This window comes from Empidonax traillii, unplaced genomic scaffold (assembly GCF_003031625.1).
Source record: "Empidonax traillii isolate 1590-97213 ecotype Southwest subspecies unplaced genomic scaffold, ASM303162v1 scaffold342:size1861417, whole genome shotgun sequence".
Classification (NCBI taxonomy): domain Eukaryota; kingdom Metazoa; phylum Chordata; class Aves; order Passeriformes; family Tyrannidae; genus Empidonax; species Empidonax traillii.
Genome location: NW_020955535.1, coordinates 595,773 through 609,331, shown reverse-complemented (window position 1 = coordinate 609,331; position 13,559 = coordinate 595,773). Strand labels below are relative to the sequence as shown.

The 13,559-nt window shown below is 39.9% G+C and overlaps 1 protein-coding gene across 1 annotated transcript in view; it reads left to right on the top strand.

Annotated features, from left to right (window-relative positions):
• Positions 1-13,559, top strand: part of TRAPPC9 (trafficking protein particle complex 9) — a 444,311-nt gene that overhangs the window by 150,478 nt on the left and 280,274 nt on the right. The window lies entirely within an intron of this gene.

Genomic DNA, 13,559 nt, shown 5'->3' with positions numbered 1-13,559 from the left:
TTTGTTTATACACCACTGATGACATTTGGAGCCCGTTTTCCCTTTTAAACATTTCACGCATGTCAAAGGATACGAGTTTTGCTTTCTTTAAGGTGGATCACGAAGTTTTGGCAGTACCTCCTGTGAATTTATTTTGGCCACGAGTGTGGTAGTACTGAAAATAACAAACTATGAACTAGTTGGCACTGAGGTGTGCAGCTCATTGAACTTGCTTTTGTAGAATGTTTTAATATAATTTTCCTGTGCTCTCACTGTAGTTCTGGTGTTAAAACCCGATCTCAGTAGTTCGTTATCCTTTCCCAGTTTTAAATTTTCTTTCTATGGTTCCCCAGCCCTTTCATCACCTTTTCTACAAAGAAAACTGCAGGAAAGAAAAATAGAATTGGGGAAAAAGCAATCCCAATCTCAGTGGGAAAATATATTTCAGATTAAGTAGGCTGTTGTGAGTATTGATTCTTACAACCCCACTACGGTGATGTAAAGCTCATTTTGCAGCTAACTAGAACCATTATTTTTCATAATATATCTGCCCAGGATTCCTGCTGCTGGCTCTACCCTAAATGGCTTGGTTTATCTTCTTCAGGTGGTCATTACATCTAGACACCATTTTCATCTTAAAAAAGAAATTTTTTTTTTTTTTCCTAAAGATGAAAATGTGAAAAAGGGGATATTTATTTTTGGTCCTGTGCTCCCTGCACCGTTGTCTTCCTTGGGAGAGTTGTGCTGCTCTCTGAAGTCACGTCCTTGATGAACTTCGTTAAAGGGAGATACTCTCATGTCTTCAAGCCTCAGAGTGAATATTGAATCCACAGTAAACCCACACCAATTGCAAGGAATGCAGTTGCCAAAAAGAGCTATAGAATAGGTAACAGTGGCAGTAAATTGGGAATGGTTTTTGCCTTGGCGACTCCCAAAGTTCAACGAAGAGGAAACACATCCACTCAAACCCAGGTTGAATTTTCTCAATTTTAATTTACCAAGGAATAGACAAAAATATCAGTAACATACAGTGCTTGTTACTTTTATTTGGAAAGAATTGGCTTTTTCCTTTTTAAAAAAGCAATCTGGTCACCAAAATGTTCTAGTTCTTGTCTGTATTGTTTTGTAATGTTGTTTTTATGCCTCTTGCTTCCTCCCATTATTTTTGTAGTTGAAATTTTTCATTCCCAGTTTTTGGAAGAAGGTGTAACAAATAGAAATAAATTTAGAAATAAGATTATAAAATTCCTTTGCATCCCCTTGATTGAATTACTTTTATTTTCCCATGGACTTAATAATTCGAGCTTCAATATCCTTAAATCATTATATTATAAAAGATACAAACTCTTTCAGTAAGCCTTCTGAAACAGTCATTTACTAAGGCAGGTTTGGTAGTTGTTGCAAGTATTTAGACCTTTTAAGGATGAGGTTTTATTCTTATTGCAAAGTAGCTTTTTTCCTGTTGGTTAGAAATTGCACTGAGTTTTCTGTTGGTTTTAAATTCATTTATTATGTATTTCTTGAAAAATAATTGCTTTTAATTGTAACAGTATGTCTATAGCTCATATGTTGCTCAGAGTTTTAACTTCTATTCTGGTGGATCTACTACGGAAAAGCAGGGCCTTAAAAATTAACTTCCTCCTCTTAGAAAAGGCATTTTGTTACTCTTACCAAAAAAAAAAAAAAAAAAAAAAAAAAAAAAAAAAAAAAAAAAAAAAAAAAAAAAAAAAAAAAAAAAAAAAAAAAAAAAAAAAAAAAAAAAAAAAAAAAAAAAAGAGAGAGAGAGAGAAATGTTTTCCATTTTCACCACTTTTTAACCAATGGTTCTAGATCTTTGTTTTATAACCTAGGAAAAGCATTGTCAGGAATTCAGGAATTTGCATTTGAAGCAAGGATTTAAATCCAAATATACAATGTTTTTCATCACGTCCCACTCTTACCTTCTCCTTTTATGAATTTTTTTTCCTTTGGACATTGATTTTTTAAAATATCTGATTAATATTTAAAGAGAGGCTTTTCAGTTAACTTCATTTTCCACCCCCACTTCCCTGTACCTTTTTGACTCCTCATTTTTAATGTTCTCCTCATTCCAGCTCTATTTAAATCATAACTTTTTTTGCCAGCTTTGGCCACTTCCACTTCTTTTTGTAATTTACTCTGCCCCCATTCATCACCACCACTGGGAAATCTCCCCTTCTGACAAAGTGAAGGGAGCAGGAAATTGTTTTCTTCGTTCCTGTTGCTATTGCTGGAGACTGAAAGTGTTTTCCTATTCTCTGCCCACAGACCTCCAGAGGAGGATGATGGTGTATCCTCCTCCCTCCCCCCTCTTTGCTTCCCACTTTGGATGCTTAGAAAGTCCACGCAGGGCAATCCCTGGGATCCATCTTGTAGTATCCGTATTACCTGGGGCATTCCGACCCCCTCCTGTTCTCTGGCTTATTGGTGTTTAAGTAAAATGGATAAAATATGTAGAATGCTACGGAATCTTTTGATTTTAAGGTCTGAAGTGGAGTTTGCTTCAACCAACTTAGAGACAGGGCAGGAGCAGCTGCAGGAAAAAAAGGCTATTATGCTAGTAAAAAAAAAGTGATATCCTTTAAAAGACCATTTGGAAAATAGCTGGCTTTTTCTGCAGTAAGATTATTCTACTGACTAGTGAAAATTATCATTTTAGCTTTCAGAAAAGCTTAAGCCTAAAGTTTGCTGTATTTTTTAGGCCAGTAATTGGGAATATTTACTGTGTGCACTGTAACTGTTCTTGGAGATATATATAAGCAGTGTTTCTGAGAAGAGATACTCTTTTCCCTCTGTTTTAGGATAGAGAAACACATTTTGCTCTCTGTCATTTTATAGTAAGAAACGATAATTTGGGCTCAGTGATTATTTTGTTCACTCATTTTTCTGTCTTTTGTCGCTGCGTGTTCTGCAGACGCACAAATGAAAGGATCAGCCTTTCATTTTTTTTTTTATTCTATATCCCAAGATGTTAATTCGAGATCTTCATATTCCCCTCCCTGGTTTCCACATGAAATGAAATGTTGCTTTGTATCCCATTGTGGGACAATTAGTAACATGCTCTACTTTGAGGTCTCTTCTTCTCACGAGTTTTTGGTGGGGAGGGGAGAGAACCAAGACTCGGTTAAAGAGAGAAGGAGAAGAAAAGAAATTTGTCCTCCTTCACCTGTGAGGTTGTATACTGAAGAAAAGAGAGGAGAAAGAGTTCTGGAGGGTGATTTGTTGAACTCCTGGAGATAAATTTAGGGTTCATTACAAAGCGAGACTCAAAACTGAATTAATTTTTGCTGCTTTACATCTTCAGGAGTTTCTTTAATATCCACAGGGAAATACACTGGAGAACTGGTATCCTGACAAAAATCTGTCAGACAAGTTGCTCTATGAAAGTTCTGGGGGCAGTGAGTGATGCTGAGGTATTGGCAAGGCCTTCAGTTAACTTAAAATATGTTTGTTACACCACACTGGGGTGTCAGCGTGTTTTACTAATCTGTCCAGTTGAACATGCTACGTGTGATGGTGAGGGAAGCAAATTCCCTGGTGTGCTCTTGGAAAGTTCAGCCTTCAGAGGTTTTTCTAGACTAGCTGAGCCTCCTGTCTGCAAAGCTCTCTTGGAATATTCAGCTGCACTGCTAAAGGAGTTTTATGACGAGATAGAAATGTTTTGAATGTAATCAGAGGTAAATCTGAGCTTGTTTATCCCAGTGATGTGGTAATCACCAGGTTGTTCTGACATGGAAAAATATAGCAGGCAACTCTTGGAGGTGAATTGTATTTTGCATGGGAACAACAAAGTGTTGCCACTAGCAGTGATTTGAAGTTACTGAAAGCCATAGGTACAGTAATTATTGTGTTTCTTACTTGATTATCAAACCATTAAAATTAAATTTCATGACAACTCTCATTGATGCGTAAATCACTTCATAATTTATGGTAATAGGTGTTATCCCATTATGTGCCCCAGGATATCTGATTTTGTACAACACACCCTGCCTTGCCTTTGCATTTCTGTTCCGTGCTCGGTGTGTCTGGCACTCGGGAGTTCGTGGGAGATGGATGGTGGGGATGGGCTGAGGAGATCAATCCTCTCCGCTGTCCTTGTGCTACAACACAACTGAGCTGTTCAAGTCTTCTGAGCGTGTGTGTGTGTGACCCCACAGCTGGCTGTGGGTTTAGACATCAGAAATTTCAGGCTGTTTTGGCCTTGGCATGAGGGCCAGAGGGATTGAAGTTTGGGACTGCCCAGGAATAGGATTGGAGGGAGAGCAAACAGGACCTGGGTCGAATGGTGTCGGTCTTGAGGAGCTGGGAAGGATCTGAGGCATCTTCCCCACAGAGAGGATGTCTTCTCCACTTGATGCTGGGAATGGAATTTAAAACTTTTGGAGGGGTTTATTCCTTTGAAAACAGTGATTTAACCCTGAAGTTTCTGGACAGGTGTATCGCTGGTACATATCATGGTAAACGAGGAAATAGTTTTGTGGGTAGTTCAAATGGCAGAGGCTTTTGTTCAAAATATGCAAGTTGTGAGAAGTACTGGGTGTCCTGTGGGAATGCTGATGTGAAAGAACGTGGTGGAATTTTGGCTTTTTAATTTTTTTTTTTTTTTAATTGGCAGTTGCCTAATTAAAAATAAGCGAGAGAAATACTGCAGGAGCAAAGTCAACACTCAAGTTCAGAACTGCCAAACTTCCTTCTGGGTCAGCAGTTCCTGCTTTTTAGCAGGGTTAGGGGGTTAAATGGGCGACTTTGCTTACACATATCCTCTACAGTAAGTTTTGTTGCTTTTTTTTCATTGCAGTCAGCAGAATCATAGGTGCTTTTCTGAGTTTTGCTAAGTGAACTTTTGTGTGTATTGACTTAACCTGGTTTTAATTGGGGTTTTTTTGTTACGTTCTAATGAGATGAGAATAATTAAAGAAACAAATTCTTATTTTAATTTTTATACATCTCATCACATGGTACGGTGTTTCTTTCATCCGTGAAAAGCAAAGAATTTTTTAAAAGCCCTTTGTGTGCATACTGTTAATGAGTGCCATTTCTGCTGCCTTATTATTTGATGTAAATGGATTGATTAATTGAGCTGTGAAGTGTGTGATGTCTTATACTGCAGTTTCTGCAGTATCAGTTAGCAGTGCACATTCAGGCCGATAACATTTTGAAATAAGTCCTTTTTCAAAGGGAACAAGAATTCAAAATTCTGCCCCTTTTTGAACCAAAAGTTCCCTTAACAAATTTATAGTCCATGTATAAGTAAATTGTGATTGTTATTTCTCACAGCTGCCAAGTCAGTGTTTAATTTGTGTGTCTGTTTATGACAGGGCATGTTGTCTGTATGGGAGATTAATGATTTTTTCCATACATTGCTGTTACAGTTTATGTTTTAAGGACAAAGCTGCTATGATTAAGGCTTTGCATGCTGTCATCGAGACAAAATAAAGTTTCACAGCAGTTGCCCCGAGTCTTCATGTTAAATCTATGGCCAGCTGGATATTTCTGAGATACCTTCAAGTCAAATTAATAAATGTCAAATGTTGCATTAACTAAAACATGAAAAGTTGTTATAGGAGGAATCTGCAGAAATGATAGGCTGGGCAAATAACAAAGAGAATAATAAAAAAATAAAGAGCAGTAGAAGAAATAATGAAGAGAATTGTCAGGTTTGGAAGTAATTTGCTCAAGTAATTAAAGCAACTTGAGGAATTCCTTCGCTGAAAGGGTCATGTGTCCCATGAAAACCAGACTTGAGTTTGATAAGCACAGTAAGATCTAAGGGGATTATTAATGCATTGAATGAAGGGGGGACACAGAAGGGCTCTCTTGTAAAGGTAAAGGAAGGGGAACATGGGAAGAAAAAATGGACTTTGAGCTGTCTATGAATATATCCAGGAGTGAAGAGATTTCCAGGCCTCAGGCATGACCAGACTGTCCCCTCAGGGGGAAGTGGAGGCAAAACTGAAGGTGCTGCTCCGAAGGTGCCCTCAGCAGGACTGCTTTCCAAAGGGAAGACCTTTTCTAGTGTTCCATCCCTGTAACTGAAAATGATAACACTGCAGGTTTTACAGGAACAAAATATGTCCCTGTTCCTCTCTCTGCCCTGTCCCCAGTGCAGTGTCATCCTTTTCTTCTGGATATACAGTTATGGTGTGTTCCCAGAGGGATTGTGCGAGATAATCCCTTCCCTGTGATTTTGCTTTTGAATTTAGCATTTCTGTTTCCCTCAAGAACAGTTTGAGCACAGATAAACCTCCCTTCTGCAGCTGCTGGAATGGAGACCTTCCCTTTGGGTTGGATTCCTCAGCATTAGGTGTTTTCTTCTCTCCCCTTCCCTCCTTTCCCATGGTTTCATTGGAAAGACACTGTTTTCTAGGATGCTGCACTGGGTAGGCAACTGTTGTGGTGTTATGTGACTTTCTGGAAGATTCCTCTTCTCTTCCCAGTTCTTCAGTTGACTTTTCCCCAAGCAGAGGGGACTGTCTCTCTGGATCTAGCCTGCATGGCAATTTTTCTGACCTCTCTGAACATCGCCTTGACCTCAGGAGACCCAATCTGCACTCTTTGTGATATTTTGTGTTTGCAGCCAGGGAGACGGGAGGTTTGTGAGCGCAGGCCAAGTTTGTCTCTGACAGGATTTATGAAGTTTAATGAGGTACAGCATAAACGTGGCTGCATAGGTTGGCCCTTTTACAAAATATCACACAGATGTGAGTTTGCTGTCCTAGATTAAAATGATCTATAAATCACTCAAAATCCAAACCAGTCCTCTTCATTTTCCACTTAAACCCTAAGTAGATCACAGGCTGTAGGACTTGCAGGGTTCAAAAGCTCTCTCTCGAAAAAAAGTCAGAATAATTGATTTCGGAATTTGGATTTAGAAATCATTAAAAAAAATAAAATAACTTTTTTTTTTCAAAGAAGAAATGTTCTTCAATACCTGAAAAAGTTATTTATCTATTGAAATTTTTGGGTGCTTGGCCCATCTGTGGAAGCATTTGACAACGTGCAGGCCTGTTAAAAAATTGACTAAAGTGCTAAATAGTTTCTTTTGGGATTTCGTTTTTGTGCAAAGTGTGTGAAAGAAAAAGTAAGAGTAGAAGAACATTTGTGCCTCTTGTTCAATAACAATGGAGCAACCAGCTAAACAGGAAAAAATACTGTTGGTACTTGCCCTTAATTCACAAATATTCAAGACAACAGGTTTACACTGTGGTTTTAGGAAATCACGTTTCAACATTGAGGGTCGATGGAAAAAAGTGGAGAATGAAGGTGAACATTGTCAGCCTTTCCCTGAGTGTTAGTCTCCTCATTAGAATGAAATAAAAAATATAAATATTCCCAGGAGAAAAATGATTCCATGGAATTTTTGATGTTGGTCTTTTCTTTTTCTAGTAGATTTTCTGAACATTGAAGGAGGGAAGGTAAGTTGTATTAATCAACATTGTTTCTTCTACCCAAGTTTGTCCATATTTCTGTGAGATTGAAACTTAATCACAATTTCTGGTTTTTCTCAGACCTGCCCAGTGGTCAGCACACCTGAGACAGTTGTTGCTGCCTCTCTCAGTAAAATCCATGTTAGAAACCTGGGAACACAGAGTGAAATGAGGACAGGCAGCCACGAGGTAGAAAGAGGTGCCGTACACAGGAGCACAGACCAGCAGGGCAGTGCGTTTGTGCAGCTCTGATCCAGCTGGCACAGCCCAAACCTGCCTTGCAGTGTGAACTCCAGGTAGGCTGCAAACAGTTATTGCAGAGGTGTTTTCAGAGTTGTTTCTCCCCCGGCTGGAAGCAGCAGTGCCTGAGGCTCAGCACAGACAGGGAGCAGGACTGCAGAGAGTGACAGCCCCTTGCCTGCTGCTGTGCTGCTGATGTGGGGTCTTCATGGCAAACTTCCAGGCTGGAGCTGGAGACCTCCAGAGGGACCTTCCAACCTGCAGAATTCTGTGATTTGAAGATCTACCTGCTTGCTGATAAACTTACTTGTTCTTCCCAAAGCCAGCATTGTTATGGGCATGTGCCCATATGGATTCATCCCTCTGTCGCTTCCTTTTGCCCTCTCAGACTTTCTGGTTTTGCAAGATTTGGTCTCTGTCTTTTTTTTCTTTTTTTTTTTTTTTTTTTCACCTCCTCTAGAGGACGAATTTCTCTCCTTAGCCCTTCTTCCTTTAATTTTCTGCTGTTGCAAATGGCACAGAGCCAGTCCATGATAAGGCTCTTGGCCTCCAGACTCATCTCCTCCTTTGAGTAGTGTGTTATTGTGAGTAGTGTGAATTTGCCCAATCTTCCTCCATAGGTCCAGTCAGAGGCATTACTTTTCTGCTTGCTGTCACCTAAAACCTGGTGCCTTGGATGTTCATCTAACAGCTGAAAAATTGCTGTGCAATTGATTTTGCTGATGAACTGTTCTAATGTGGTATTTGGAGACTTGGAAATAAGGAATGAAGGGATGTTGTCTAGACCCTTTAGAGACTGTGGGATCAAATGGTGGAGGTAACTAAATAGCTTTAGTCCATTTCCCAGTTAACCATCATCTTTATTTTTGGGGAGAAGCTGCCTAACACCTTTCAGGCCATTTTTTTTCGTGCTTCCAGTAAAAGAGCGAGCATTTGGGTGTAGGTGCAGCTCCAGGTCACACCTGGTTTGATGGATATGTGTAGATAAATAGATTAATTTAGGCTATAGCACTCTCTGTATTTAGAAGCACTTGCTGTGTTTTGTGGCTGTGGTGACACGGTGGCTGCGTTAATGGGATGAGAGAAGATTGTCTTGAGTGGCTGCCAGTTATGTCTGCTTTAATGGCCAGAGGATTTATGAAAGTTACCCTCTGATGTTGCCCAGGTTTGGCTTTCTGCCTGCTCTCTGATGTTCTGTGAAAGATCACGATGGTACAGCGCAGATTTCCTGAAGTTGGAAGTAGAAATATCCAATTTCTATTAATTTATTTTAGATGATCAAAAGTATAATTAAAATAGCTGGTTTATGAGTCTTTCCTTCAAAGAGAACAGTCATTTAAAATTAGTGCTTCAGCGGCTTGAATTTATGCTTCACTCTTGACATCCATTTAATTCTGCCTTCATTAACTGGAAACAAAAGCTAAAACAACAGTGATTTGAAAAGATCACTGAAAGATGTTAAGTAAATGCTGTAGTATAAGTAAATGCTGTAGTTTATAAAGCCAACTTCTTATGACATTTTCATTTTGCAGTTACAAAGGTGTCTTCAGAAATTGGAGTCTCTTTCAACCCCCACCCCCTTCCGATGCCAACGTACTAGCTGGGATCACAGGCAAAAAGTTGAAGCCTTCTTTGGAATAATTTAAGGATTTAGAGGTCCTGAATTAAAAAACCAAACTGGTATTCTGCTAAGTTTGAAAACAAAGAAGATTTGCCCTGTGGAGGTGTCTAATCTTGGCAGAGAAGGGGTGATATTAAATCTGTAAACTTCCCTCTTAAGCCACTTCTCCTCTCCACTCAGCCCCCTCTTCTAATGGCTGGATCTTCCCAAGGGAGAGTTTTGCCATGTTTGAAAATGCACACTCCTTCTAATTTGTTTTCTTACAGTGGGCAGCTGTAATAAAAGTGAAGAGTTCTGCTCTAGCTTTGGATTTTTAAAGAATAATAGACGGTTCTGAAACAAGATCACGGGGAGTTGTTTAATTTCCTCACCCTCAACAGGACTGTTACTTGAGGGAGAGGAACTCTAAATCTGGATCCTGTAGTGCTTTTATTTCTGCCTGGTGCAGTAGGTGTGTTTTAAAACCTCCATATATACACTTTTTAAATTACTCCTTGTCTTACGTAGTGCTTTCAGGCTATGAAAGATCCCAACGTTACGGAAACATTCGAGATTTAATATGTTGAATTGTAAATAAGTGCCCTTAGGAAAGAGGGTGACTTGTAATAAAGAAGGTTAATTACAGGTTTATTTCAGTTTTATGTGTACATCTGCATTGAATAAGTGTGCTGAATTGGGAAAGGGTAAACGGGGAAAGATGCAGGGAAGATGTAGCTCATAAATCCATTGAAGTTCTGGGGTGAACAAGCTTCTGGATAGAGAGTATCTGGAATTCTTGACATACGACAAGAATTTGCCACCAAAGGAGAATGCAAGCTGCTCTGGGACAAGAAGGGAAAGTTATTAATTAGTTAAGAGAGGGAATAATCACCTGTAGAGCTCAAGTCCTTATGGAGCTCTCCTGGAATCTGGGCTGGGCCCTGACCTGCCCAGCTGCTTTTGGAAGAGTGTTGGAAAACGAGTGAGCAGTGGGCTGGGAAGGTCCCTGATCCTGAACTGTGAAGGAGGAATCTGACTGTAAGAAATGACAGGGGCCAAGATGATGAATTTCCAGGTGAACTTCAGTCTTAATAAATCCAAAGTCATGAAGAGGGTGGAAAAAGATCTGAACTTTAAATAGTGAATGATGAGCTCAGAGCTGCCTTTTACCTCTTAGGAACTGGATCCAGGTTTTAGTACATCTATAAAAATCCTAACTGTAGTTCAGTAGTGGGTGAACACAAAACAAGCATCTTTTTGAGCAGATGTGATATATCAGCATGGGGTAGGATGTTTTCATTTCCTCGGAATGATCTCACCAGATGAGAAGGTGATACTGTAAAATTATTTAAGTTGAAAGGAAGTGCTAGGAAGAAAATATTTGCAAAAGGGAACCAGATATGAGTGAGGGATCCAGTGATACAACTGAAGGGAAAAAAGAGAAAATAAAAGCCAGCACACATTGTAAATTAAATGGAAGAATGAATTTCCCCCTCCCCCCCACCGTTCAATTATGGGATAAAGCTTTGCTGTCTCGTGTAACTATTGGTAAGGTGGTTAAAAAAAGTTTGTCTTCACAAACTAGACGATTTACTTCATGGTGAAGGTTTTCTTGTTGTCCACAGATCTTTCCCTGACTCCTAACCTGAAGGTTTCTGGAATATTCCCACACATGCAGTTGATGCAGAATCCGCACTTCTGTGGTGCAGCTGTAAGGAGAGGAGGGGCTGGTTGGAGTCTGTTTATAGCAGATTATTTGGGGATGGAATAAGATTTTCCTCACTGATGGCAGGTGCTCTTTCAGATTCCTCAAATACTGTGAGATATTTCTCTGCTCCCCAGATGCTTATTCTCCTCTCCCTTTCACCCTCTTTTTCTCCCATGAATTGTGCTGATGCCAAGCAGCTGCTCAAAGGCCTGTCCTTCAACTGAGAGAGGGGAGCAGTGGACAAGCAGGAAGACAACCTTCCCTTTAATATTTTTAAAGTCAGCTGAAAGAGTTATAAATTACATGACAAAATAATTATAATGTGGATAAATTCAGGTGTGTATTGAAACTCGATATACTCAGTGTAACAGAGTAGAGTTTGGCCAGTGGTTTAGTGTGGCTACATGCCTTTCATAGAATTAAAATAATTTTTCCTCTTTGCTGAATAAGTTTCCAGAAATGAAGATTGTTTTGGAAAGAACCTACTGAGTCATTGCTTGCATGAGGAAATTGTGTCTAAATTACTCCTGCTATAACAGTTTACTGGGTCATCTGTCTTTTTCCTGAAGTGTTTATTCCTTGTCTTTTTTCTCTCTTTTTTTTTTAAGTTCAAACTGAAATATATGTCAACTACACAGAGCACATGGCAGAATATGAATTCTGTTATTGGTTGCTGTGAAATGTGGGGTAAAATCCCAGCTGTGGATGTGTCTCAGCTAAAACCCCGTCCTTCGACAAATGAGGGCCTAACATGTAAACTCTGCTCCTCACCAAAGTTTCCTTCCAGGGTTACCCCATCAGGGAAGCTTCTCAGTCCTATCTTTTATATCAAAATTGAGTTAATGAGTTGTGCATCTCCTGAGGAGCTGGCAGAGCTTTTGCAGCTTCAGGGAGATCTAACACCTGCTAATACCGGTGCGAAAGCTCCCCTGCAAAGTTGCCAAGGCTACATTTAACCTGTTTAAATCACGAGCTGCCATTGATCTGGTTTTCACAGTGTGTTCTCTTGAGTGCTTTGGTTTCAGATGTATTACTTAAAGAAAGAATTTAGTATTTAATTTTCAGTGTTTAAAGGGAGAAAAGCTACCTCTTTGGCATTGATAAAGATAACAAAATACAGTTTAGTACTGTATTGATAATAATTTCTCAGCTCATCAAGAAAAGCCATGTAGTAGGAGTTTACTACTACATGAAAATTCAGTTTAGTACCAATAAAACTAGACTTGATCAAGAAAAAACTACAAATGGTGTGAATAGAAAGCTTTAGTAACTCTCTGTATGTCACCAGGGAGGGTGGGAGCAGTGAATGACTCTGTGTGTGAACCAGGTGTATCCAGCACAGCTGAGTTACCACTGACAGCTGGGCCAGGTGTGGAGAATGGTGGGGGTGTTGAGCAGAGCTTTCCATCCCCATGTGTAGTTTGAAATCCAGGTTGCTTCAAGCCCCATCCAACCTTGGCTTGAACACTTCCAGGGATGGAGCATCCGCAGCTTCTCTGGGCAACCTGTGCCAGGGCCTCCCCACCCTCATCATAAAAACCATCTTCCTTAAGTCCAGTCTAAATCTACCCTCTTTCTTTTTAAACCATTGTCCTGTCACTGCAGATCTTGGTGAAGAGTCTCTCTTGGTCTTTCTCACAAGCCCCTGTAAATACTGGAAGGGGCTGTAAATCTCCCTGGAGCCTTCTGTTCTCCAGCTGAAGAACCCCATTTCTCCCAGCCTGTCTCCAGAGCAGAGGGGCTCCAGCCCTCTGAGCATCTTCGTGGCCTCCTCTGAGCTCACTCCAGCAGTTCCTTGGGTCTTCCTTTGCTGGGGGCCCCAGGGCTGGATGCAGCATTCCAGAGGGGGTATCAAGGAGATGCAGCAGCACACATTTTATTTTTTTCTTCACAGTCCTGAAAACCATGTTCTTTAGGGTCCTGAAAGGAGCTGTGTCATTTTGTGCGTGCAGTAATGAGTAACAGGAGCTTGTCTTTAATAAGGGTGCTTGTGGTGACAGTGAAAGTCCAAGTTTGGCATCAGCTTTCTTTTGTAATCACTAGAAATTAAGTGGACTTTGTGTAGAAGAAGGAGAAAGCTTAGTTTTTAAAGCTGCTCAGTCTTGAATAGTTGTTTGTGTGTATTTGGAGAAAGCCAGACATACATCTGAGGTAATGTCCAACTGCTAAAATGTGTTTTATAATGATAACAGCTGCACAGTGTATTGGCAAATAAGAGAATTGATGCAAGATTTTTTGCAAATATTTGCCTTAGTTTCTTACCCTGATCCTGTGTCCATAGTGTTTTGATTACATAGGTGAAAGCCTTTCACTACTTGGATGTTTTGTATGACTTGTGAGCTAAATTTATTTTGCAAAGAGTAGACAAAGCGTGGGTAATGTCTGCAAATCTAAACTGTTCAATTTGAATAAATCTTACATCGAGGTCTTAGCAGTTCAGTGACTTGAGAAGTGGGAAAAGAATACAAAATTGGAAAACTACACGTGTTAAAGCTACTTTTGTAGCAGTTTATTTTCCTGCTGCTCTTTGAAAAGAGGGGGCAGGGAAGAAAAGTGTCTTTAAATAGCCTGTCGGGCTTCTGCTGCT